Source organism: Rattus norvegicus, chromosome 18 (genome assembly GCF_036323735.1).
Source record: "Rattus norvegicus strain BN/NHsdMcwi chromosome 18, GRCr8, whole genome shotgun sequence".
NCBI lineage: Eukaryota > Metazoa > Chordata > Mammalia > Rodentia > Muridae > Rattus > Rattus norvegicus.
This window is the reverse complement of record NC_086036.1, coordinates 52,655,732-52,679,116: the sequence shown is the minus strand read 5'-3', so window position 1 is coordinate 52,679,116 and position 23,385 is coordinate 52,655,732. Positions and strand designations below refer to the sequence as shown.

The following is a 23,385-nucleotide window of genomic DNA, read 5'->3' as shown; positions in this document are numbered from 1 at the left end:
TTCAGAGCTAAACAAAGAATTCACAGCTGAGGAATGCCGAATGGCTGAGAAACACCTAAAGAAATGTTCAACATCTTTAGTCATAAGGGAAATGCAAATCAAAACAACCCTGAGATTTCACCTCACACCAGTGAGAATGGCTAAGATCAAAAACTCAGGGGACAACAGATGCTGGGGAGGATGTGGAGAAAGAGGAACACTCCTCCATTGTTGGTGGGATTGCATACTGGTACAACCATTCTGGAAATCAGTCTGGAGGATCCTCAGAAAATTGGACATTGAACTGCCTGAGGATTCAGCTATAGCTCTCTTGGGCATATACCCAAAAGATGCCCCAACATATAAAAAAGACACGTGCTCCACTATGTTCATTGCAGCCTTATTTATAATAGCCAGAAGCTGGAAAGAACCCAGATGCCCTTCAACAGAGGAATGGATACAGAAAATGTGGTACATCTACACAATGGAATATTACTCAGCTATCAAAAACAACGACTTGATGAAATTCGTAGGCAAATGGTTGGAACCGGAAAATATCATCCTGAGTGAGCTAACCCAATCACAGAAAGACATACATGGTATGCACTCATTGATAAGTGGCTATTAGCCCAAATGCTTGAATTACCCTAGATGCCTAGAACAAATGAAACTCAAGACAGATGATCAAAATGTGAATGCTTCACTCCTTCTTTAAAAGGGGAACAAGAATACCCTTGGCAGGGAAGAGAGAGGCAAAGATTAAAACAGAGACTGAAGGAACACCCATTCAGAGCCTGCCCCACATGTGGCCCATACATATACAGCCACCCAATTAGACAAGATGGATGAAGCAAAGAAGTGCAGACCAACAGGAGCCGGATGTAGATCGCTCCTGAGAGACACAGCCAGAATACAGCAAAATCAGAGGTGAATGCCAGCAGCAAACCACTGAACTGAGAATAGGACCCCCGTTGAAGGAATCAGAGAAAGAACTGGAAGAGCTTGAAGGGGCTCGAGACCCCATATGTACAACAATGCCAAGCAACCAGAGCTTCCAGGGACTAAGCCACTACCTAAAGACTATACATGGACTGACCCTGGACTCTGACCTCATAGGTAGCAATGAATATCCTAGTAAGAGCACCAGTGGAAGGGGAAGCCCTGGGTCCTGCTAAGACTGAACCCCCAGTGAACTAGACTTGTGGGGGGAGGGTGGCAATGGGGGGAGGGTTGGGAGGGGAACACCCATAAGGAAGGGGAGGGGGGAGGGGGAGGGGGATTTTTGCCCGGAAACCGGGAAAGGGAATAACACTCGAAATGTATATAAGAAATACTCAAGTTAATAAAAAAAAAAAAAAAAAAAACCAAGAGGCTTTATTGTCACTGTGTCTCTATGAAGAGAACCTGTAGTCAGTGTTCCCATTGGCCATCATTCTCACTCTCATTGGGGAAGAATTGCTTCCCATTTATGGACTATGGACCTTGCAAGGTTGGGGTCCTTGTCCCCAAAAGTATATTCTTGCCAGAGAATACAAGACCTGAATGAACTATAAGTTGTTATTGCTTATGGCACTTTGAAGTCCTTGTGTTTAGAAAGCAGGCAGAAGTCACCATCTTGGCAGAGACAATGGTCCCTCATCATCACATGGAATATAAGGTTGCTTCTTCGATGCAGTGGGGGAAAGAAGGGATACCTGCAAAACCAAATTTACATGTGTGCCTCTTCATATGTATTGCTTTATTATGACCATAAGTGAACACATCGGCAACTCTGACTGACAAGAGTATGGTTGCCAGCAGCTCAGGTGACTCTGAACAAGCTTGGATCATAAAAGCAGGAAAGCCACCAAGACCAGCCAGTCCCCTAGCTACATAAGTGGAGGTGGGACATGCTGGGAATGTCTATAGCTCCAAGTGCAAATACAGCCTCACAAAGGTAGTTCTTCCTATTGACTTGCCTTCTTCTATGTTTTTCCCAAAACAAGGGACAAAGGGACTGTGAAGGGGACAGTTCAGTATAGAGACTTGTCACGGAGTTCTAGATTGATCTGCACTGTTCATCATCGAAGAGTTTTATGTCTAGAGTTCTTCTATGTATTTCCACTCCTTCTACCCCCCCAATAACTTTTATATACATCCAAACATATTAAATGCTGAGAAGCACATATAGTCACCAGGATACTTAGCCATAGCTCATTAAATCAAAGAGGTGTTGGTGTTTTGTTTAAATGTAAACATTGTGGAAAGTATAAATCCAAGTTTCAGAATATTAAGTAAACAATCAAAAGATAATATTCTTAAAAATAGTCCCTCCCTGCCTCTCACTGTCAGGACTGACAAGTAAATAGGTAGTTGAAAACATCAGCCGTTAGAGTCTGACTGTGAGAGTGTGCAAAGCTGAAACCTAATGGAATTTGTAGCACAGGGTTGGCGATTTATGTTTATATAGGGTTTTCAAGATGGCTTTTAAAAATGAATCATTTGAGATGCACTGAAAACTCTGAGTTAATTAAGGCAAGCATCATTTTTATCCTGCCAAATATTGAAGCTCAAATAAGTATGGAAATTTGTCTAAATCACAAACTGCAAATGTTAGCTAGAGTTGGGTTTTGAACCCTGGGTCATCTGATCTCAAAGTCTATTCTCTTCCTGATAATTTAAGTAGCTTCCTTCTGATGGCTAATCTTAGTCGTCAATTTGACTACATCCGGAATCAACAAAACCCCAAGCAGCTGGGCATGACTATGAGGAATTTTCTTGATTGGATCATTTGAGGTAGAAAGGCCCACCCAAAATCAGGGCCATACCTTCTTGTATCGTCCCATGTAATATGACATAGAAGAAGGAAGCGTTTAGTTTTTGCCTGCTTTCCCTCACACTCTCTTGTAAATTCGTCTATGCTGTTGCTAAGAATTTCCTATACTGATATTAGAACCTACTTCTTCAGGAGTCCAATGGAGACTGAAGACCAGCTGAGAGATCCAGCCTGGCAGAATCTACTGGATTCTCAGCCTTTCCTTTGAGAGACAAACACTAAGCTAGCCAGACCACATCCTGTAAACCACTCCAATAAATTCCCTTTTAATATATACTCTCTCAAGTCTGTTCCTGTGCAGAACCTGACTAATACACTCATCGTCAAAGTCATATCTGTGATGTTTTTTCAGATAAAACACATAGCAAAGTCAGAACAAGAAAGGCCAACTCCTGTATTTCTAATTGTCAATGGTTGTCCATCCATTGAGAAAACTGCAGTATGCCTGTGACTTTTCCTAGGATAAGAAAACTTCACTAGAGATCCTGTCATATTGATGTTTCTAACTTCAAAATACCTTTAATTATCTAAAAGATTAAAAAATATATAATACGGAAATAAGCAAACAATATTAATTTTCAAATCAACATTCCAATGGAAAAGAGTAATTTCTCTACACCTCTGGGCTTCTAGTCCATGCTATGCAGCAGACCAGTGCTCAGACTCCTGCTGTTTTGCTGAAGCCCCTTTATTTATTTTTCATTAATTTGTCTCCCTTGTGTGCCTGGCACTCAGTAATCTGCTCATCTCTCGCATGATCTATACTATAATCCATCGTTTCTCTCTTCATGCATTTTAATGAAGCAATTTTTGTCTCCTTTACATAACGGCTGTCCTGATTTCAAACTACAACATAGCCATTTATTGTCACATCATTGAAAGCAAATCTTTAAAAGGAATACCTCAGAACAGGATAGATACAGATTTTTCACTCTTTATTTTTTTTTAAGATGAGGGCTTTGTGAACTCAGTAGCATTTTTATCATTTAATTTTCAGTAGATGCTCCAGCTTGGAAATAGATATCCCTCAGACACCAACCCATGTGGGAAAAAAATGCTGGCAGTCAGAGTCCTTTGTCCCCTTCAGGCCTCATCTGTTGACAGGGTGCTTTGAATTGCTGTACTCCCTGAACTGCTCTTGCAGATTGTCTGTGTAGACAAAGAACTATAGAACAGCTGTGCGGGAACTGCTTGCTCACTGCGGCTGTCTTGTGTCTACAGTTGTCTTCCCCTCTGTTTTCTTGGTCATTGGTCTGGACTTAGATGGACTGTCTGCCCCATTCTGCCTACTTGTATTTACACATCCGGGTCTGTGTTTATCTGACTGCTTTCTGACCTTTGCTAACTGTGTGATATCTCTTGCACCACTATGCTCTGTTTCGGGTGTCCTAGACAATGCCCCTCTCCTGGCTATTTTTGGAAACCAGGTCACCTTGCTGTGTACCCGATTCCACATCTTGTTGTGCCCTGCACCATTGTTGGACTTTTCAATCCCTGCCAACCCTGTGGTAGGCTTATCTTTCAGTCATTTATTCATTTTTTTAACAGGCAACTATTAGACACCTAATGTATGCAGTTGACAGAAAAATAAGAAAAATGTTCTTCCCACACAGAAATCACTAATAGATGAAAAGACCTAAAAGGGGTACAGATAGAAAATTTGAAAGGCTATTCCACACACTTGAGGGCTCTCTCTAAGGAAATATATAACAGTATGGAGAGACATTTAGGCAAGGGACTTGGAAGGGGACACTGCAGAGAGGTAGTCTCATGCCTCTTTAGCTTCACTTGGGAGGCTATGTAGTTTTCATGAAGAGCCAAGTTTTGGAGCAAAAATATGAAGAGACGATTATGAAGGCACAGAGGAAAGGCAAGTACATAGACTTGGCATCATGTGTGGCTTCCTGGAAGTTAGTCCTGATCACCATTTAAACCTAAGCTCTAGTCCAGTACATGAAGGAGATGGGGAAGGAAGTGGGAGAGGCTCAGTGTTTCGAGCATGCTCATACATGTGTTCCCACATCTCCTTCACTGTGAAGACTGCAGCAGAGACACGCTCCTCAGGAACATCCATGGATATGACTCTATCTCAGATCTCAGGGCTCCTGCTAGTCCCAACCTGTGAAATCAGGGTAACATGCCTACCCAAACTCTGAAACCCTATTAAACTGAGGCTGCTTCCCAGACTGCTTCCCATCTATATCTGCTCTCCCACTAGAGGATGGGGACCTCTCTATTGGGTTCCGAGGGCTTCTGTCTCTCTCAGGTTTTTCACCGATTAGTAGCAATCTGAGTGTTTTGTTTTGTTTGTTTTGTTTTATTGAAGTATTCCTTATACCCTGAAAGCATCAATACAACTAATCTAATAATAAGCAGACAACCTTGCAGTTTTTATAGATATTATTCCCATAGCTTACAAATGCCTGAATCATCACACTGGTAAAGATGTTATTCTCCACCTAGACATTTTCCACTTGTCATCCCAGGTAAATTCTTCATTGATTGGGCTGCAGAGCACCCGTGTCCTCTATTCCTTTCAGGATGTAATTCTTCTTGTCAACAAGGCAATAAGTCAGCCAGTCCCCGGATCCCTTCTCATGAATTCTTCCGCTGCTGCCGCTGGGACCTCTTGCAACAATTCAGGTCTTCTGAGAGGCAAACACCAAGACAGGATTAAATGCTGGATATTTATTGGGGAGCTTGCTGATGAAGGTAAGCTAGCAAGGAGCACAGAGGCAGAGAAAACTTCAGTTGGCAATATATCTGCAACGCCTGCGAGCCAGCAATGTGCATGCAACATGAAAAGGGAGGTTGAGAAAAAAAGAGCTCCAGACTGCAGTACAACTCTGAGAAACATGGCATTGTAGGAGCACTATTAGAGATCTGGAGCCACTCAAGGCTCTCCCCAAACCACATTCCCTCCGTGCTCCCTGTCATGAGGAGAGCTGCGCTGTGCTCTTCCACAGGGTCTAACACAGGGAAAAACAAACAAACAAACAACTGCATCCCATGATATATTAGGCAGAGGATGCACCTATGAAATTCTGACTATTTCAAGTTTCATGATATTCATATTAATGGACATCAGAACAAATCATCATCTTGGTATGCTGCTTTCTGGGTGGTGTAGATCTTGATAAATAAAATGTACAAATATTCTATTAAATGACAAGTATGATCTGCTGGGATAACACATTCTACCAGGTTACAACTATTATTGAAAGTAAAAAAGAAATTGGTTGGAATAATACTCTGTTGCTTCTTTGATGAAGAAATTAGACATTGAGCAGCATGAATCTTCAGGGAACACTTAAAGTGGGTACATGTATATGTATACTGTGCTGGCTAGTTTTAAGCCAATGTGATGATGGATAAAGTCATTTTGGAAAAGGGAATCCCCACTAGATAGGCCTGTGGACACATCTGTGGAGCATTATTTTCCTCATTGATAATTGATGTGGGAAGGTCACTATGGATGGTACCACCATTGTACACTTTCTCCTGGATTATATTTAAAAAGCAGGCTGAACAAGCCAAGGAAATCAGAACAATGAGCACGGTTCCCTTGTGGTTTCTGCTTCAATTCTTGCCTCTAGGTTCCTTCCTGAGTTTCTTCCTTGACTTCCCTTGATGGTGGACTATACCCTGTAACCCAAATTGCTTTGGTCATGGTTTTCATCACAGCAACAGGAAAAAAAATAGAATATCAGATCTTTGAAAGGAAATCACATAGTTCTTTTTAACACAAAAACAAACAATGGTTGAATATCTCTTTAGTAGATACCTTTAAATATTTCTTTTTTTCAGTGATTTTTAGTCAGTGCCATTTTAAATCTTTATTGATGGTTTTTATCAGCAATAATGAATGTAGCAAAGAATGAGGAGATGTTGCATTTATTTCTTGGAGAAGAACAAAAACTAAGAAGAGCGTTCGATGTGACTAAAATAGTCAAGGTGCCCTGCAGATCAAAACACCGTGTCTCAGAGAAAGTCAGCCTTCTCTTTTTCCAAATACTTTGTCAAAAAATCATTTTTACAAATAATGTCTGAGTAACCTGTTGATGTCAGGCACTGTGTTAGACACCAAGGATAGAACCTGAGTGGACAGAATTCAAAATGAACACTACTTTCATGGGCTTCTATTCTGGAGGTGCAGAAAAGTCATAAACAAGTAAATAAAACAAGTGTGCTCTGTGTTGCCTAGTAATAAATATTGCAGGGAAATATAAGGTAGGAAAAGGAGATCATTCAAGATTGGACTTTTAACAAGATGGGACTTTTAACAAGATTTTCCAGGTAGGCTTTCCAGGAAGGGTAAAGGAATAAGCAGTGCAAACATTTCAAACAAGAGGGGTCTATGTTGAGGCTAAAAAGCACAAGAAGACCCTGGTGTGAGAGCATGTATATGCTCTAAAGAAGAAAGAAGAATAGCAAGAGATAACAGAAAAGGAATGAGGAGCCAGGCTCTTCTGGGCCTGAGGGGCCATCATGAGGTCTTTGCTCTATGTTTGGAGTCTCCAGTCATCACATGACTTTGAGTCACAGAAATGGGAGTGAGACAGGGCCTATTGGGGAACTGGAATGGAGAAGAGACATGACAAGATGCACTTTCAAAAAGTTAAGTATAGCCTCCAGGAAGAGAGGGTCAGAGGAGCAAGGGCAGAAATGGGACACTGGAGGAGGGGGGAGTATACCAGTTGATTGCATGCACTTTAAAGGCAATGCTGGCTGAACCTGGGCAAAAAATGGAGCAAAATATCACAGATGACACCTGCAGGCTTTCAGCAGGCCAATAAAAGATTAGACTCACTGCTTGCTGACCAGGAAAATTCCACAGAAGGGGTGGGTTTACAAAGGACTGGAAGCTATGGGTATTAGAGATGTCTGTTTGTATCCAATAGGAGATGGAGGCAGGTCCTACGCAGTAATTTGGGGGAGGTGGTGCAGCGGAAGTTGGATGTTTTGGAGTCATTGCTCCAGATAATTTTGAATCACAGAAATATGAATGTGAGTATAGAGGAAAAGAAGTTTAAGGCCTGTGCCCAGGCAATCACCTGGGTTTAAAACACAGACACACACACACACACACAAACACACACACACACACAAACACACACACACACACACACACACACACACACACACACACAGGGTGAGGGTTGTAGGGAGGATGGTTCAGTCATTAAAGCACTTGCCCTACAATCACAAGGACCCGAAGTCAATCCTTTGAACCCATGTGAAGACACCTGGTGTAGGGTCAAAGAGAAACACTGCAAGTTTTCTCTCACATGTGTGTCCTAGCTTCAAACTTTTATATTTGTATATTTAATTTGGAGTGTCTGGAGAGGCCAGGAAGCTAGAAAGTGTGATCCTAAGGAAGAAGAAAGGCCTTAAGGGAGGAGGGGATGTTATGAACACATATGTTGTTCCTATGGGAAATGATAGGGTTACAGGCTTAATCAAGTATGGGAAGAGGAGGACTAAGGGGGGGGGTGAATTAACCAAAACTGAAGATAGACAAGAAAGTCTTACAGAAATTTTCAACTTTGCAAGATCACTTTAAATGTAATTTTTAAAGAGTTATTTTGCTTCTCCTAGAAGACACAGGTTATTAAATGAAAATAGCAGGCATGAAACACCTCCTTTTTGGTCAATGAGGTCCTAGAGGCTCTAAAGACTACACAGACCACTGCCATTGCTTTTGACTGCCCATCATAATTAGATTGTAAGATTCTATTGCTGAAGACATAACACACTTAGGTTTCAGCACAGAGATAAATCAAACTGGAACTGACCTGCAAATTTTCTCCATGCTGGCTAGCTTTCATTGTACCCAACGTGCTATGTAGGCCAGGGGCTGATGTAGCAGTGAGCCCTGTACATTCTGATAGTGACCTGCCAAGCAGGATCCACCCAAACACAAGTAATTTTTAATTGGATATTTTCTTTTACATTTCAAATGTTATTTCCTTTCCCGGTGCCCCCCCCCGCCCGGGAAACCCCTATCCTATCCCTACACCCCTGCTTCTTTGAGGGTGCTCCTTCACCCACCCACTCACTCCCTCCTGCCTTCATACCCTGGCATTCCCCTACATTGGGGCATCGAACCAAGGGCTTCTCCTCCTATTGATTCCCAACAAGGCCATCCTCTGCTACATATGTGGCTGAAGCCATGGGTCACTCCATATGTACTCTTTGGTTGGTGGTTTAGTCCCTGGGAGCTCTGGGGGGTCTGGTTGGTGCTTGCAGCCAACCATTGGACTGAAAACTGGGTCCCCAATGGAGGAGTTAGAGAAAGGGCTGAAGTAGCTGAAGGAGTTTGCGACCCATAGGAAGAACAACAATAGCAGAAATATTATCTGATTGGATTTGAGACTTGATTCACATGAGGAAATTTATGTCTGGTACGGTAAAGCTGGCCCATGGCTAGAGAGCTCACAGGCCCTTGAGATGAGGGGAAAAAACACTACTATTGTTTGCCAAATAGGAATGTTATCGAGCTGCCTTCTCAATGTTTATTTTTATACCCATAGATTATATTAATAATTCTGTGATTCCAATATCACAGAAGAGTGATCAGAAAGAATGTAAAAGCTAGGGGAGGGGAGGAACATTGTGAAATGCTGTCCTAGGGACATAGCATGGCTATCACACTCATGGACCGACCCAAAGCTCCCACAGTCGTCTGCATAAGACCTGGACAAGACAGTTGACGTTGTAGAATAAATCTAGCAGGTCTCATGTGACTCCACCTCTAGCTAAGGAACTATTCCCAAATGGTGGCTTCTGGGGGAGAGAAAGTTATTTTCATGTGTGTGGTTTATTGGGGAGAAGCTACTAGTAGATTGCCCTTGGTCATGTAGGTAACACGAATCAGATTTAGTAAAGTATCTGAGGAATGAGATGGGCCATGTAGGGAGAGGTTAGGGAGGCACTGGTGGAAACAGCTGGGGGAGGATCTGATCAAGGTACACTGTAAGGTGCATGTAAGAAATTGTTAAATAATGGGCTTTTAAAAGATATTTTCTAAATGCCTGTTGTGGCAGCACTCACTTGTAACCCCAACTCTGGGGAAGCACAGACAGACAAATTCTCTTGACTCATGGGTCAAACAGCCTAGTGTAATAGGTGAGCTCCAGGCCAGTGAAAGACCCTATCTCAAAAAGCAACAGCAGACAGCCCCTCTTGAAGCAAGTGAGAACCGCACAGAGTTTGTGTGCCTGCCTTTAGGCAGAGGTACATTTGAACCTGTGTGCGTATTTGACTACACAGAGGAACCCTGTCTCAAAACAACAAACTGTGTTCCTGGCCTTTAACCTGATGGCATTTAGCCTCCCAGTTGCTATACATTACAGTAGTGAGATTCATTCTTTATGTGCGTCTCCCTCTGTGACCTATTGCACCGCACCACAAGAAGGCTCTAATTCAGATCTCTAAAGAAGATATTGGATAGAACACTTTGATGACTTCAGACTCCAGCTGAACGTGGCACTAAAGCCTTAAATGCTCGTTTCAATGTATTCCTGTGAAATGTCCCAAAGAAAATCCTACCTTTCCTAGAGTTTTCATTCTCCACCCAGTTTTCTTTGCGTCCAGTCCCCCTGCTTTGGTTTGTTCTTGTGCTTCCGTGCACTTGGCAGACAAGTAGAGTGTCTTGTCTCAACATCTGCAGGGCAGGGTGATCGGCTACACCACAGCCACTCCAGGAACCCATGACCATGACGCTTTCCCTCCACTGCAATCGTCATCTTTACTATCTTGTCTAGTCTCATGAAGTCCAATAGGTTACAACATTCCAGGACAAGTCTAGTCAGATTTCACAATGGTTTGACTGTCCCACAGTTCCTACAGCTCCAGCTTCTCTCTTTAAAACAATCTAAGATGTTGCTTTGGGGAAAAAAATAGATTCCTCTTAAAAACAGCACTGTCCCAGAGGACTATTACCTTTCATCATGTCCTTCCTGAAAAACCTATTACTTTCCATTTATAGCCTGAATTTTCATGTTCATTTCCTCTGCAGTGAACCATTTCCCAGGGCTTCCCTTTCTCCTTCTTATAATTACTGCCACAAACATTGGTAAAAGACCAATATTACCAAAGAGCAGAAAACCACTGGAGAATATTCTATGTTCTTGAAGGGAAATTTTTCATTATATTAGTTTATATAATCATATAAGATGTTGTAGTCCACACAAGAGGAGAAGAGACCATATTGGAAAGTCCACATTCTTTACAAGCACTCACTTATTCAACCATTATTTTAAGAACGGCTACTGCAGGGAAGAGGGATAAAAACACCAACAACAATGTATAATGACATATATGCATAAAAATGACACAGTGAAACTCATTACACTTCTTGCTAACTTAAGGAATTCATCTAAAAGAGAAGCAGGGAAATAAAATGTGGCTATTGTATGCAATCTATGAGGAGTGTGTAGAATACAGAAAGGACTAGGCAAATTCTGTCCTGTAAGAACTTACAGTCTAGAGGGGAGAGGGTACACCAGAGCCTGTTAGGGTACAGCGGAGATAAATTGGGGATTCTTCCCGGCAAGAGACTGAAAGAAAGACTGTGAAGACTTGGTAGCTAGCTGGCTCATGAAGACTGGGATGGGCTTGGAGTGGGGTTGGAAGACTAGAGAGAGGAGAGTGGAGGTCCCAGAGGAAGGTATGAGTGGAGGAAGGAATTGAATCAATGCAGATGAGCAAAGATTTGATGGTGCTGTAGGATGCATGAAGAGGTGTGAGCAGAGATCATATGGAAAGTCAGGTCAGAGCCAAGTCTTGTGATGCTAAAACTGCCAGGAGGAAGCCCACACCAGTGAGAATCCTGGGGTAGGGGGAGGCAGAGGAGCAGGAGGGTTTGGAATGAGGCAGCACTAGGACACCAAGGTCAACAACATGTAGTTTGTAATAATCATAGGCTGGGTCTTGAGGAAGTTATGGGATAGCATAGTGGGAGAAGAGAGGAGGGGGAATATTTCAAAGACGTTTTGCCATTAAAATTGCTTGGACATGCTATCTGGTGGTCTCTGGAAAGGGTGAAGGAGACAGCAGTCATAGTGGAACCCAGAACTTAAGACTGACTGGTTGGGGTGGAAAATGAAAATTACAGGATGAGATATTTAGGAGGGAAAATGTGAGTGGGAGAGGTTGTTAATGGTGCCTGATGCCTGGTGGAAAATAAGAGTTTCTGTTTAGGAGATGAATTCCAAGCTACAGATAGAAACAAACGTCGAAACCATCTGCACAGATGTAACCACCAAAGCCCTGACTTTGAATGAGCCCTGATTATTGTGTGTCTGTCACAAAGTCAAATGGTGTTTTGCGGATTATCTACTTAGTTTGATGAAGGTAAACAGCCAATATCAGATCATTACAGACTAGATATTTGACAGGCTGCATGGCCCAGATTTGCAATCCAATCAATCAAACTAAACAAATCATCTTCAGTCTTCCCTTAGCCTTGGCCTCTGTCAATACATCCAGTGGGTGCATGCGCACTGAAACCCAGTTGAGACACTGATCTGATGGCACTAATCTCCGTGCCCCCAAGGGATCTCACAACCTGACAACAGCACCCTATACCAGAAGTCCACTGGGTAGTTTGCAGAGTGAATAGCCTTCTATATACCCTGGCACCCACTTCCTGTCATCAGAAAGAAATCTACGAAATATAATACAAATCACCATTGTACGCTAGCTAGGAAAGCAGACTTACTAAACCTTGGTGTCTGCAGGGGTGGGGTTGCCTTAATGAGAGTCACATTCTAAGGGGAAGCAATGGTGCTTCTGGGGGAATTTCAGCTAAAGCAGAAAGTCGGTAGATGTTCCAACCCAAATGTTTTCATATTTCCATACAGAAATTTCAGTTGGTGACAAGGATTGGTGAGATGTCTCATATGCTTTTACTTACACAGAGCACATAGCCATCTGGACCCAGAGGGGCTGCAGTCTGTCATGCATCAAGAGAACTCTGCTGTGACCAGTGTTTCCCCCATGGCAGAGAGAGTGTTATCTATTTTTTGTCTCAAGCCCAGTGACCAACTACTGTTTAGGGAGTACATAGGCATGTATATAGCTCTCTTCTTAAAAGTAAATTGAGGGGATGAATAAATCCTGGACTACCTTTTATTGGACAGTTTATACTCTCAGAGTTTGTCAAGAGGAAAAATATTAGTATTTCCCACAGGCCAAGATGGGTTATATAACAAAGAAATACTACAGATAATTTTCTGCCCTATCCAATCAGATTTCCCAGAGGGACAAACAGGCCCTGGTGGAAAGTAGCTAAGAACATCTATCCAACTATCTAGGCTCTAATCGAGGGGCCTAAGCCAAACACCTCTCAGACCCACAGACCACACCCATCTAAAATAGTGTCAGCCAAGTAAGAAATCCCTGCCCCCTCTTAACTCTGTCCCTCCTCTATCCGAAGCTTGAGGAAGGGACCCCACTGCCTGTGCCATGTCCTCACTGCCGGCTGTGAGGAGACTTCACAGAGGGAGAGAACATTTAATTTTAAGTTGACTTTGAAGTGTTGACAATTCTTGGACCTGGGCTTACTGAATAAAGGCTGCATTTAAGAAGTTTAAAATGTTGTGTGCTGCTTGCCTTGTGCAATCCGTGTTGGATCTTAACTGAGAGGTAGGCACTTTAGTTTTAAATCACCTTCGAGGTGTTGAGAATTTATGATTGTACCTGCTGAAGAGAAAGATTACTTGCCAACTTAAATTTCTGTTTGTTTGCTTGCTTTTTTGTACATTGTAGTGCCCCAGGCTGGCCTAGAATTCAAGGTCTGCTGGCCTCAGCCCCTGAGCGCTGGTGTTTGGAATGTATGTCACCATACCAAACTGGAATCACAGTCCCCACCTCGTCATACCTCCATCTCCATTTCTTTCATTTTTCCTCACCCACTTCCTCTCTCTCTTGTTTTTGCCTCCCAAATTCTAGGACATCAGTTGTTCTCTCCATGGCTGGGCACCCACCTGAAGTTTTTATTCAGGGTTGGCATACGTATCGTGTCAATTGTACACACTGCTCCTCCCTCTGACTCATGGTCTGCAAAGAGGCACATGGATCTGAGGAGCACTGTGCGTGGGTGGGGGACGACAACAACAACATCAACGGCAAATAAACAAAAACCAAAAGTGCTCTGACTCGAACTGAGCCTCATCGGTGAGTGCTCACACAGCAGAGATGGGCAAACTGCAGCTCGCACAGAAGGAAACGGTCATCAGGTGTCAGCTCAGCTCATCCCAACCTGAGAGAATTACGTAAAGGAGCTGACAGTCTCCTCCCAGATATTCCTGCAAATCCCTAAAGGCCGGCAGCCCATGTCACGGCTCCTCAGTGTGTTCTACATTCTGTTGCTCACACTTAGAAGGGAGTCTCCCCCACTCTCCTTGAAACACTCCCAGTGCAGGCCATTACCTTTCAGTGCGAAGTTGGCCTCTGAACAGGGACCATAAGCATCCTTTGTTTCTGAACATCCTAGGTAGCCAACGTGCAGTGACCACCCTTTGGTGCTCCTACAGACTGCCAGCCTTCCACTGTGTGGGCTTTTTCCTTGTTTTGCCTGCTTCCTGCTCTAGCTTTCTTTGCTTTCTCATCCAGAAAAAAAAAAATCCTCGTTTACTTTTTATGCTGATTGGTTCGGCTATTGCTGTGTTTCAACGCTCCTTCCAAATCATGCCCTGGGGGCATCATCTTTGCTAAATAAAAGGCTATTTACTCCAGAGAGAAATTATGCTACTTGCAGGCTGTAGCTGCTGCAGTCACTTGTGGTTTAAATAGTAATTGCTTTATCTTGGTTATAAGATACAGCAACAGGGTTTGATTTGCAGGAGAGAGGAGGTTATGGCTGCAGAGTGATACCAGGTTTCTGCACTCCTGACACTCAAGGAGACTGACAGCAAAGGGTGCAATGATTGAAATTGCATCACACACACACACACACACACACACACACACACACACACACACACACCAGACACAGAAGAAGACATTCTTCCTTTGGTAGCCATGAGATATGGTGGTCATCAGGCTCCCTGACATTGAAGCATGATGGCGTTAGTCCTGATTCAGCAGAAGGCCAGTGGCTTTCCAACTTTATGAAGACTTATGCATCCAGAACAAAGGCAATGGGGAAAGGGTTTTTAAGCTCCACGCCATCTGTTGAATTATTGAACCTGGCCTCACTGGAGTCCTTGCTCTGGTACCTGCAGTTAAGAATTCTTGTCAGCAACTATTGACAGCACAAGCAGCCTAGTGAAGCTATCATAGATGGATGTAAAAGGGTAAAAAAGAAATATCCTCCATCCTTATCCTTAAGCAACAAAGAGGACCTTAAGCCTTGACCAGTGGTGCTGTTCTGTTTTTTTATGAAGACATTATGTGTAGGAATATCCATCTTCACAGCAGTCAGCAATGGTAGGAACAGTCTGGCAGGCTAGCATCAGCATTCTGTGGAAGCAAAGGGGCTTATGGCTACAAATCTGGGATCAGCAAATAGTGAGGAATAATTGTGGGCAGTGTGAGCACTCTTTAGAGGGGGCTCTGTAAAAGTCTGTGCTTCCTTGAGTCAACAAGGAGCCAGTCAACTGGGGTTTGCTGGCTGCTATTGACACTCAGGTTTAATACGATGTGACTGCCTTTGCAATCAGCAGCTGCTGAATCCCGAGGCATTTGGATTACATGAGTATAAACGGCTTTTGTCTCTAAGTCCATGAAATTTACAGAGATACAAGGTTGCACTGCTGTGGGCGTATTCTGTGACTCGAACTCATTCTATTGGTGGTGTTTTCCAGAATGCTATGAGAGGAATTTCCATGCAAAATATTGCAAGAACATCTGAATAGCGCCTACAGTTATTAGATTAAATGCTTTACCACCCTATCTGATTAAATCCCTACCATTGTCCTAAGATAGAGTTGTGTTCCCGCTCTCTTCCTCCTGCCCTCCCTCACCTCCCCTCTCCTTGCCACTTAGCCCAGGCTGTTCTAGAACTCACGTTCCTCTAGTCTTCACCTTCCAGATGCTCTCTATCCTATTTTAGATAGGAGAAAAGTTCAAAGATTGTAATAACGAGCTCAGTTGACCAATAAATATTGCAACTACTCATCTGAAGACATGAGAACAAATATTAATGAGATGGCCCATACGACGTGGGGAGCTATCTCTGACACCCTTCCTTTACCCCCTGTCTCTGAAGTCAACTTCCCTAATCAAATTTGGGTTGATGGTTCCCGTAGTGAGGGAGTCCTCCCAGGGTCACTGACAAAGGAATAAAGAAGGTCAGAGAGTCAAGTATGAACTCTCAAGAAAATACTCATGGAAGTAATGTTAAGATCTTGTGGGAGAGCCTGGTGTGAGGGGAAACAGGGGTGGGGACGACACCTCAGAGCTTTTAAGTAGAAGTATCTTCATACCTGTCAGTCAGAACTATACCCACAGGAATTATAAAAAGGCACCTGCAAAGCCTATCACGCCCAACCCTTTGAAACATGGAGTAAAGGGGATCTGGCAGGCCTCGCCAGAGCGTGGCTATTGTCCACTGAGTCCAGTCAACAGGTCGGTGAATGCTGACCAGTGAGAAGAGAATTAGAGGGAGCCTTCCTAACTGGGCTTCTGACTCAGAGTCTATAGCTAGGAAGAACAGAAAGGCATGTCTGCCTTTCCGTGAAGGTGATTGGGAGTTGGGAGCCTGGCATTTTCACGTTATAATAAATGTTATAGAGGAGGCAGCTAGGGGTAACGTGACCGAAGGACCTCAGAGTTTCAGGATAAAATGTATTTCCCGTGCCTCTGTCCACTGCCTCTGTGGTGGTTCTGTACAAGTCATAAGCTCTGAGAGCCTTGGCTTCCTCAGCAGGAAAAAGAAGAAAATAATCTAACCCAGAATTTGCTGAGATAAGCAACAAGGTCAGGCCTGCGAAAGTACTTTGTAAACTGTCATTGGTGTGGGAATGCATGCCGTTAGCAGCATCGGCTTGTATTTAAACAAAAAGCCATGTTTCCATTGACATGAGCTCATAGGATTCCATGATGTGCATATAGATGGGCACGAAGAACAACACGCAATGTAAACTCAGTGCAATGGAGGGTCTCTCTTTAACCCACCATGAGACCTTCATCTGCCTGCTCACTAACATCTCCACCCAGGCCACCAGCCAGCGGGAGAGTGAACAGATTTGAGAGGAGAGCATCCTGGGGCTTCAGGAAAGCTCGAATCACAAACACACAGAGCAGCAAGGCCACCTCAGGTGGGAGCTCCTGCTCCCACCTCCCCTGTAGCCTGAGCAGTCCCCACTTTTCCTGCCAGACTTGGGCTGAAGTCCCCAGCAACTCTTCAGAGTCGGGCTGTGGTAAACACACTCACATGAAGGTCAAAAGGTACAGATGTAACCAGGATTCTCTCAAATGCCTGGGGAAAGTGAGGGAGGCTTCCGTGGCATGCACATTTGAATATTCTGGGCTTGAAGTGAAAATAAATGTTGTTTATGAAGAGCGCGTTGTATTCAGAGCAACTCCCAATGCTCAGCAGAGAGGCTCTCAACTAAGGCACAGCATTGTCTCCTGTGCAGGCAAAGAAAGCATGTACCGTAAGATCAGAACAACCTGAGCTGTACTTGTGGCTTCAGCATTTGTGGGCTTTGTGACTCGGGACCTTGGTTTTCTCATCTGTGAAATGGGGATGTGAGTGCTTCCTCTAGGATGGCTGCAAGAATGCCTGTAAACCACTGAGCTGTCCGTGCTGCTTGGCAGACATTCAATAATATCCACAAAATAAAGTCAGCACTAATACAAGGACTGGATAACTGCCTTTGACATAATAAAACATTAATTATTATTATGCTCCTCAGAAAGCACTTCAGGGATTCGCTCTCAGAGGGCATGTAATAAGTAGTGGTCAAACTAATGAATATACAAGTGGTGGTGGCCAACGAGCTTTCTAAATTCATACTAGAGAGAGGACATTTCTGAGGTCTTTCTTAAAGCATGTCTACCTGAGCTACTGAGTAAGTCCAAGGCCAGCCCTTGTAACGTGGAATATTTTACTTCAAAATAAAAAGCAAAAATAAATAAAAGTCTGTGGATATAACTCCAAGGTAGCCTTCATCTAGTGTGTGTCTGCGTCTGCGTCTGCGTCTGCGTCTGTGTCTGTGTCTGCGGCTCTTAGTTAGCATTCACTTGGCATCCCCTCTCCCAAGAAGAAAGAGGAAATGCTTACATCTTGGCTGGGCTTAAAAAGAATGTCATACATCTCATACAGAGGGAGGGGGAGGGGGAGGGGGAGGGGGGAGGGGGAGAGGGAGAGGGAGGGGGAGGGGGAGAGGGAGGGGGAGAGGGAGAGGGAGAGGGAACTAGGAACGCATAATTTAGGACCTTAGACATAGCTAGGCAAATGTTCAACCACTACACTATATCACAGGACTTTATCTATTATTTTTTATTTTGAGATAAAAGTATCTTGTTATATTGGTTGTCCTTGAACTCACTCTGGAGCCCAGGCAGTCCTTGAACTTGTGATCACCCTGCTTCATTCTCCCAAACAGCTAGAAGTATAAGCCTGCCCGACGAGCCTTCTCATCTTCAAAGTGTCTCAGCTCAGGCTTCCTGTGTCCTGCAGTCATTGCACCTGTCCCTCCCTTCACTGTGAGGAGGGCAAAGTCCCAGCCTTGGGCAGCTCACCAGTCATCTGTGACTGTCAGTGTTGAATATGATCTCTCTTCTTTCAGCCCTTTCACACGGTGGAGCACATACACATAAGCATCTCTGATGCCCCTTCTGTGTGTCCACAGCTTGCTCTTATAGGACACCAGTCAGATTGGAATAAAGGCTTCCTGGTAGCCTTGTTTGAACTTTATATAAATATAAACTTTATATATAACTTTATATATGAACTTTATATATGAACTTTATATATAAATATAAATATATATACATATATACATATGAATATATACACATGCATACATAGATAGTCACCTCTTTAAAAGTTCTATCTTCAAATACAGTCACATTCTGAGGCACTAAGGTCTTGTTTGTTCATTGGGGGACAGATAAATGTGGAAGCATGCATGAACAAAACAACTTCTCTGAAGTCCATTCTCTTCTACTTTGTTTTGGGGCAGGATCCTCTGTTCCTTACATTGCTATACTACAGTACACTCCATGCTGGCCCATGAGCTTCTAGCTGATCTTCCAGTCTCCAAGTCATATCACAACGTAGCAGTGCTGGGATCACAGATGGACGCCACTGTAATTCACTTTTATGTCAATTCTGGGGGATCAAGCTCAGCTCACCAGGCTTGTACAGCAAGTGCCTTTACCCATGAGCCACCTCCCCAACCCGATGTTGGGGACTTAATACATGAATATTGACTTACCCCAATTCACCAGCAGCTGGAACTGTGATTCCCATGTTAATGGTAAGGATCTCACAGTCTCCTGTGTGCAATAAATCACTAGGGAAGGATTCCAGTTGACATCTGGATTGGTTACCTTTCTGTTGCTGTGCTGGAAGACCTTGAGCAGACACAAGTTTGGGAATAAAGAGATCCCATAGTGGCAGAGGAGGCATGGCACCAGGTAGCCGAAGCAGGAAAGCTACAAGATGGCAACTTCAACCACAGACACAAAGCAAAGGGAGTAAATTAGAAGTAGGCAAGGCAATCAACTTTCAAAGCCCATCCCCAGCGGCATGCTTCATTCAGTCGGGCTCTACCTCCTAACAGCTCTTTAACCTCTCTGAACTGCACCGTCGACTGGGAAGGAAGTGCTTAAATACGTGAACCTGTGGGGGACCACACAAGTTCTGTTTGGCATGCAAGTCTATTATTGGCACCATATAACACTGTCTCTAAAAGCTGATGATCTGTGCAAAGACAGGAGGCTGAGTGACAACCGTGGGTATTTATAGGTTACTGACATGTATAGAAGGGTCTATCTAGGTGACTAGTTTGCTGAGAAGCCTGCTTTAAAACACATAATAAGCATACGTCCTGCAGCTGTGGATCAATTTACATGTGTTCTTTTGTTACTATAGAAAATCTCTCTAAGCAACAGAAAAATCTGCACTCCATTCCTGCATAGGCATATACCTGCCCTGGCTAATTATTTAAGAGATTGTTCAAAGTGTTTCTAGTTAACAGTGTGCATGGCCTATGCCAAACATGAGGCCAGCATCTCTAACAGTTTGTGATCCACCTGGTCTCCAGGCTCATACATCAGGTATGGCTGCTGTCCCCACAGTTACCTACCTTCTTTGGGGGTGTAGGTAAAAGGAGGGGGTTCACAGTGGGTAATGAATCAATAAACACTCAGTCAGCTCCCTGGACTCTGTTGACATGCAAGACCAGTTTTCTCTCTCGATTAATTACACTTGTTTCTGCAGGAGGATTAATTCACTTTTCTGAAGTGTTTTTTGGGGTTTTCTGCTATTAAAAAGCCAATCTCAACAATCCCCCTAGCTCAGCAGGAATGAAATCTGGTTCAGTATGGCTGATCAAAACTGTCAAAATGAATGGCTTTCAAAACAAAAAAAGAACATGGTAACAACTAGAAGAGGGACATAAATGTGTGTTTGTGTAGATACGGGTAACATACATGAACATAGGCATAGATCCTCTTATAATGGTGCTTCTTATTAGGGTTGCAGTATATACCTCTCCACGGTTCCCACCTATTTCAAAAACACTACTAACTTAAACCCATGAGCAAATCAAATACTACAACTTTCAGATAATAATACAGTCAAAGACGAAGAGCAGATGATAGGAGACACATTCACGAGGAGACTTAACTCTCTTCAAACAAAGACCAACCCTCAGTTAATTAATGTTTGTCAAGAACTTTAAAATCATATAATTTCAACAGCCTAGACATTCCCACCTAAGGATAGAAATACAAAAGAATTGATGGGGGCGGGGAAGGGGAAGCTGCTTCAGTTGGTTTGAGGTCTTGTCTTACTCAGGGATTCATTGAATTTGCCAGAGAGGAAGAGCGAGAGCACCATGCACACACAGAATAGCTCGAACTAAATTTCCTTAAAAGCTGTTGCTCTGTCTCTTCCTCTCATTTTTCTTTATGAGTGAAGGGGGAATAATTCTTCGGAAAATCGTTTCATAGGAGCAGCACCATCAATTCTTAATTATTAATATCACAATTTGTTATTTATTGAGCACCAACAGTGCATTAGATGTCCAAAACACGGATAGCTCCAAGTCTTAAATCAAGGTGGCTCCCTTAGAAGTGTGGGTCTTTAGCAATGTTGTTTTGAGTGTTTGGTGGGTGTGGGTGCGTGTTGTGCACACGCTTAATGTGAGTTTGGGAAACAAGTTGGATAATGGGATATCCCTTGCCTTTGCTAGAATATCTTCTGTTAACAATCTGTATTTTCTCACCTACTGGTCCTGTTATTTATCTTTAAATCAAATACTGGAAACTTCAGGGATGGGGAGAACCTTAAAAACCCACAGCTGATAAACTCCAAATGCATCTGACCGAGTCTTTATATCAGTAAGGTATTTGAAAAGGTGCTCTGTTGCTTTTATGTGATCAGTTGCAAGCTATATATATACACTACTGAACCGACATGTCACAAGCACTATAACACATTCAAAGGACAAAGACTGTACAGATGACATAGAAGTAAATATTTTAAGATGATTTTTACTTTATCGTGCTATGAGGAACAAAGAAGATATAGTCTCCCTAAAAGTGATAACATTGTGGAACTAAGAAGAATGCAATAGACTGTATCCTTATTTTTTTTTAAGACTCTTTCTTGGTATTTTGGGGATACAGGGATTTTAAAGTCCAGTGCATATGTCATGGTTTTTATTTTTGAGAAAGATTCTTCAATAACATGTATCCATCCCAAAACTAGAGGAAAGGAAGGAGCAGTGTTGGCTGCCTTCATACAACATGGAGCTTCTACATGCCACCTGCCAATTTTGAAAGGTTTTTGTCAAAATCCACTGATGAGCTTCATTAGCTTCATTTTTTTCCTTTCCTAGTATTTCCCCCCAACAACTTAGAACTTGCTGCATTTTTATTTATTTACTAAATGAGTTCTTTGAAATACATGGAAACTAATTTTAAACCAGTTTTGAAATCCGATTACTCTATTTTGTAGGTTTACACCATCATGATGCTTAAAGATTATATCCAGGCAGCCTTGGCAGCAAAAATAACATGAATGATTGAAACATTATTTGGTCATTATGATCAAAATATGTTCTCTGCCACAAACACAAAAAAAAAATCTTTAAATGATTTCTCCTCTTAAAAAGGCGATGCCAGTTTAATTGACTAATTAAACGCCTTCATTGCAGCCTTCCCTTCTTTTCTTAGCTCCTTTTGTGGTTGTGGTGAAGTCTCTTCCTTCTTCTGGGTTTCTAGTTCCTCATCTATCCATGGAGTGAGTTAGTGTCTTTTTCTGCTTTCTTAAGCCTGGTGATGAGCAGTTGGTGAGCTCAGTTAGAGTAGAACCTGCCTGGATCATACAAAAAAGTGGATCCTGTTAAGTGTGCAGCTTTGTTTGTATATTTTTCTAAGATGCCCACCACTAACAGTCCTTTGTCATCACAGAAGAACAGCATAGTCATATATGTCTCTTGTCAAAAACAATTAAAAGCACAATTGGACAATGTTAACTTACTCCAATATGATCCACAAACCTCTTTGTGACACAATAAATTATGAAGCAGTTATCCCCTGCATTAAAATCATCAGAGAGATTCTATTTGTAATTCTGCTATCTAAGATGGTATAGTCCATAACTTTCATTAACAATGCCCAAACTGACTACAGTACATGGAAACGAAGTGATATGAATGAACAAATGAAGATAACTGGAACAGCCTTTGGTGTTAGAGGATGCTAGCCCTTGCTAGCATGTCCCAGGCTATATGGTTTACTAATATTAAAAACTAGTAATTTTTCTTTCTCTTTAGATAAATACAAATGCACCTTCTTCTATGGAGTCTGCTGCTCTGGTCCAGAACTGTATTGAAAAGGCTTCTCTGGATTCTACCACAGATTTCTTGGGGGCAGCCTGCTACTCCACCTAGCATTAGCCTAACAACTTGATAGCTACATTCTCCATATGGAAGGCTCCTGGATCATACTTTTGACAGGTGACCATCTTCTTCGAGTATCTCTGGCGACAAAGAGCTACTGACCTTCCAGCGTAATTCACCTCATTATTAGACAAGCTCTGACTGTCAGAAAATATGTCCTTCTGTGTAGTTCTATCAGTTTTGCAATATTTTGCTCTCTGGTACACAGAGAAACCACGCCACCATGATCCTATCTCCCATTCTCCCCCTGTCTTGGATATGTCAACTTTACACAGACTAAAGTCATCTGAGATGAAGGAACCTCAATTGAAAAATGCCTTTATGAGATCGGGTTATAAAGCAGGCAAGCATCTAGGGCATTTTCTTAATTAGTAATTGATGATGGAGCCTCGCCCATTGTGAGTTGTGTCACCCCTGAGCTGATGACCCTGTGTTCGATGAGAAAGCAGAGTTAAGCAAGAAAGGAAGAGCAAGCCAGAGCAACACTCCTCCATGGCCTCT

The 23,385-nt window shown here is 42.8% G+C and overlaps 1 long non-coding RNA gene across 8 annotated transcripts in view; it reads right to left on the bottom strand.

The window, feature by feature from the left end:
- Positions 1–5,090: 5,090 nt before the first annotated feature.
- Positions 5,091–23,385, bottom strand: part of LOC120098149 (uncharacterized) — a 62,322-nt gene continuing 44,027 nt past the window's right edge. For 6 of the 8 annotated variants that reach the window (XR_010059844.1, XR_005496173.2, XR_010059841.1 and 3 more), the window contains one exon: positions 21,453–22,298. This is a non-coding gene — a long non-coding RNA (uncharacterized LOC120098149). Of the gene's footprint in view, positions 5,443–21,452; positions 22,299–23,385 lie in introns of those variants that run through there. The other 2 variants (XR_010059838.1, XR_010059840.1) reach the window with 1 other exon arrangement.